Here is a 4,503-nt window from a genome sequence, read left to right as displayed (position 1 = left end):
AGGGAACCAGCGGTTAGTGTAATGGCTATGTCGCTGGAGTCCCACGTAGTCGACCGCGGTTCGCGTCCTGGACTCAGTGGCTTAGAACTCACGCCGGGCGCGTGTGTGTGCGTGCCCAAGATCCCGAGAGGAGAATGGAGGAGAAGGTATTGCGGTGTGACCATCCCCTCTGGGGGGTGATTTCTCGCTTTCTGTCTCTATGTCTCTCTCTGTCTGTCTGGCGAGCGCACAAGCCCTACAGCGAAAACCTCTCAAAAAAAATTATATTGTATAGGTTAATTAGACTTTCAGATTTGCAAAATGTCAAATGAGTAATCTTTTGGAAATTTAAGGAAAATATTTCTTTGGTACTTATTATGTTACCCAAAAACACACAAATAAAAACCCACTAAAGAATATTAAAGCTTAATTAAGAAGTATATTCACTTGTTTTGTTGACAAGTGAGTTATCTCTACATGTATTGAAATTGCTGACCGATCAGTGGTAATGATAAAAAGTGTGTTTAAGAATAGACTTTACAGGAACCAGCAGGTAACGTAATGGCTATGTTGCTGGACTCCCATGTAGTCAACCGCGATTCAGGTCCTGGACCTGGTGCTTAAACTCATGCTGGCCGCATGTGCGTGTGTGCCCAAGATCCCAAGAGGAGATTGGAGGAGAAGGGATTGAGGCACAGTCATACCTCCTGGGGAGTGATTTCTCAGGCCAGTACATGGTATAATGGCTACTTTGCTGGATTCCCTCATAGTTGACTGTGATTCGAATCCCATATTCAGCAGCATTAAACTCACGCCGGGTGCATGTGCATGCATGCCCGAGATCTTGAGAGGAGAATGGAGGAGAAGGGATTGCTATGTAGCCATCCTCCACGGAGGGGTTTAGAGTGTGTGTGTGTGGGGGGTTCACTTTCTGTCTCTCTATTGCTTTATTTCTCCAGTGAGTTTATGTGTCCTATAGCAAAAATCTCTCTATAAAAAGAAAACAAAGAAACAGATTTTACAATGTTCATCATACTTTTCTTTCAACTACATTCTTTTTGAGAGGGGAGGTGGCTACTGTAAGTACAGGGCTTAATTCAGAATGGCAAAAATCTTGCAGTTATCTCACCCTATTTATGGTTTTATCCTGCAACTGTGCACACAATTTATAATACTATATGAATCATTAAAAAACCCTGTCAAGGTTTTTTGGTCTGTTTGTTTTAAATTATTGAACACCTAGCTTCTACACAATAATCTTTCATATTCAAGGAGCATTGATCTTTTCAAAGCACTCTACCCACACATAGAGCCTAGCCTCTCCACCTGCTGCCATGGTCACTGAAAAAAAGAAATTGTGATATGTTTATACCTACATGTATTTTTGGAGGAGCTGAGATTCAGAAGCTGTTAGAATGATGAAAGATAGCAAATGCAGTTCAGTTAAGGGGTTGAAGATTGGAGTTTTTCCCAAACTTGGGAAGATGGAAAAATTTTAGAGTCATGTGACGACAGAGCTAGAAAAGCCTGGAAGATAATCCAGTTATACTTCAGGAAATAGCTCTAGAAAGATAAGTGACTCATTCCCATCCAAGTGCTCAGAGAAAGTGGCATTCATCTTAGAGCCAAGAGGAAGTCCTCCTAAAAGGAATGTACCTTACATTTCCATACAATTGAACTCCCTAAATGATTTCTTTTATATTTTCTGATTGCTTCTTTTACTGACTCTAACGTGGCTTTGGGAGAACTGGCTACCCCATTGTACACAAGGAGAGAATAGAACACAGTAAATGAGCCCATAGCAACTGAAAACTACTCTCCCATACTCACTGTCTTTTCAAAAATTGGGCCCCAAGGACCAGCAGATGGCACAATGGTTGTCACTGGACTCCTGCCTAGTTGACCATATTTCAAGTCCCAGATCCCATGCCTTAAAACTCATGTTGGTGTGTGTGCTTTGCATGCCCAAAGAACCCAGGGGGTGAATGGAGGAGAAGGGACTGTAGCATGCCATCTTCCTGAGGGGTGATTTTTTGCTTTCTGTCTCTCTGTCTCTCTGTGTCTCTCTGGTGAGTACACATACCCTATAGCAAAACAAAATGAAACAAAACAAAACTCTCAAACAAAAAAATTGAGACCCATTGGGCCAGTTCCATAATCTGGTGGTTAAGGCTGCAAGATCCCACATGGTCAAATGCACAGCTGGTGTCCCAAAACTGCCTGCCTGAGAAATACACTGGCTTGTGGGCTTGAAAATCCCAAAAGGAAGACTAGATAGAAGAAAACAAATTGCGGTATGACTATTCTCATGGATGATGCTTTCTCTTCTTCCTCTCTCTCCATCTCTCTGTCTCTCTCTCTCTGGCAAGTGCACATACCCTGTAGAAAAAAATTGGGACCCATTAAATAAGTTTGCAAAAAAAATATGTCACTCAGGGAGACAAAATCCTCCCCTTCTAATGCACACAAACTTTTCTTTTCTGGGTGTATAATTTGCTATAGAGTAGGTGTACTCATCAAAGAGAGGCAGACAGACTGAGAGAGAGAGGCAGAGAGAGAGAAAGTGAGAAACATTTTCTAGGGGGAATAGCCACACCACAATCCTTTCTCTTCCATTCTCCTTCTGGAATTCTCAGCATGTCCACATGCCTGACATGTTTTCCAGGTTGCTGGGTCTGGAACTTGACCCACACTATCAGCAATGTGGGTTCCAGCTGCCTTAAGCACCAGGCCACCAGCTGGCCCACACATACTTTTATTTATTATTGTTATTTTTAATGATTCTAAGAAGTGATTGCAACAGCAGCTACAGCAGCATTAGTGACACTTTTGGTAATTCAGTCCTCATACCACCTATACAAATGGATAACTGAAACAACAGGAGAGAGCATCTTTAGGCATTAGTATTTTAAAGGATTTACTTCCTATGGGTCAAATCTACTCTAATTAATGTGACAAAACTGAGTTCTTCAATGTTCTGATTTCTAGGGAACTCTCCTAAGGTCCTTGACTTCACTCTGAAAATTGTTTGCTTCACTCAGTCCTCTAATGATGGAGATGTTTGCCATAGAGATCACATACCTCCACTTGGTTATGTTGCTGGATTCCCACATAGTCAGTCATGATTCGAGTCCCAGACCTGGTGACATAAACTCAGGCGGGGCGCATGTATATGTGTGCCCTAGACCCCGAGAGGGAAATGGAGAAGAAGGGATTGTGACATGGCCATTCTGCCTGGGAGGTGATTTCTCATTTTTTGTCTCTCTGTCTCTCCAACGAGTGCGCGTGCCCTATAGCAAAAATCTCTCTTAAAAGGAAAAAAAAACATAAAGAAGGCTCTGACCCCCAGCACCAGCAGTTAGTGTAATGGCTATGTTGCTGGACTCCCACGTAGTTGACCGTGGTTCGAGTACCGGACCCGGTGACTTAAACTCATGCTGGGCGCGTGTGTGTGCATGCCCAAGATCCCAAGAGGAGAATGGAGGAGAAGGGATTGTGGCGTGGTCATCCCCTGTGGGGGGTGATTTCTTGCTTTCTATCTCTCTGTCTCTCTGTCTGTTTGGCGAGTGCATGCACCCTATAGCAAAAACCTCTCCCCCCCCAAAAAAAAAGAGACTCTGACCTCCAAAGTAACCCATTTGTAAATAGTTATAAAATTATTTAATGAAATATAAAATAGTTGTCTTTGCTGCATGTTATGGGAGCGAGGAAGAGAAATGTCTAGCTTTGTCTGAAGGGGTTGGAATGGAGAAATGGATGTGAAGTCATGATAGTCTTCTAGAGTCTAGAAGAAAGAAAATATGAATTTCTGGTCAGGTTTTGGCTAGATACTTCCAGTGTTATGGTAATCCTATGAAAAGAACATGAATAGAATGCTTTCCATATGCTTTGATTTTCAAGGGACCAGAATCTTGACAGGAATAGATAAAAATCCCACTGTAACGGAATGTACTTGAAAAAATAAACCTACAATACTGAATTGTAACTAAATACACTTCTGCTGAGACTTGTACTCTTTTTATTGCCTCTGCTAAGAGCAGTCTAACCATCTGTTAATTTGAATATTTGTACTTTCAGTTTTCTGCATTTTTAAAGTCAAGGCCCTGAATTATATCCCTACCCCAAAGACATATTTGACCCTCCGTATCTGCAAGTTCCAAATCCATAAATTCAACTAACTTAGAGAAAAAAGAAAACTGACAAATGTTGATTGCGTTTGTACTGAATATATACAGACCTTTTTGTTTTTGTTTTTGAGAGGTTTTTTGCTATAGGGCTCGCGCGCTCGCCAGACAGAGAGAAACATAGAGACAGAAAGCGAGAAAGCACCCCCCAAGTGGGATGGTCATGCCGCAATCCCTTCTCCTCCATTCTCCTCTCAGGATCTTGGGCACGCACGCACACGCGCCCAGCGTGAGTTTTAAGCCACCGGGTCTGGGACGCGAACCGTGGTCATCTACGTGGGAGTCCAGCGACATAGCCATTATGCTAACTGCTGGTTCCCCAGACCTTTTTTTTTTTTTT

Source organism: Tupaia chinensis, unplaced genomic scaffold, assembly GCF_000334495.1.
Source record: "Tupaia chinensis unplaced genomic scaffold, TupChi_1.0 Scaffold142543_1, whole genome shotgun sequence".
NCBI lineage: Eukaryota > Metazoa > Chordata > Mammalia > Scandentia > Tupaiidae > Tupaia > Tupaia belangeri.
The sequence above is the reverse complement of the archived record's forward strand: the minus strand, read 5'-3'. Positions refer to the sequence as shown.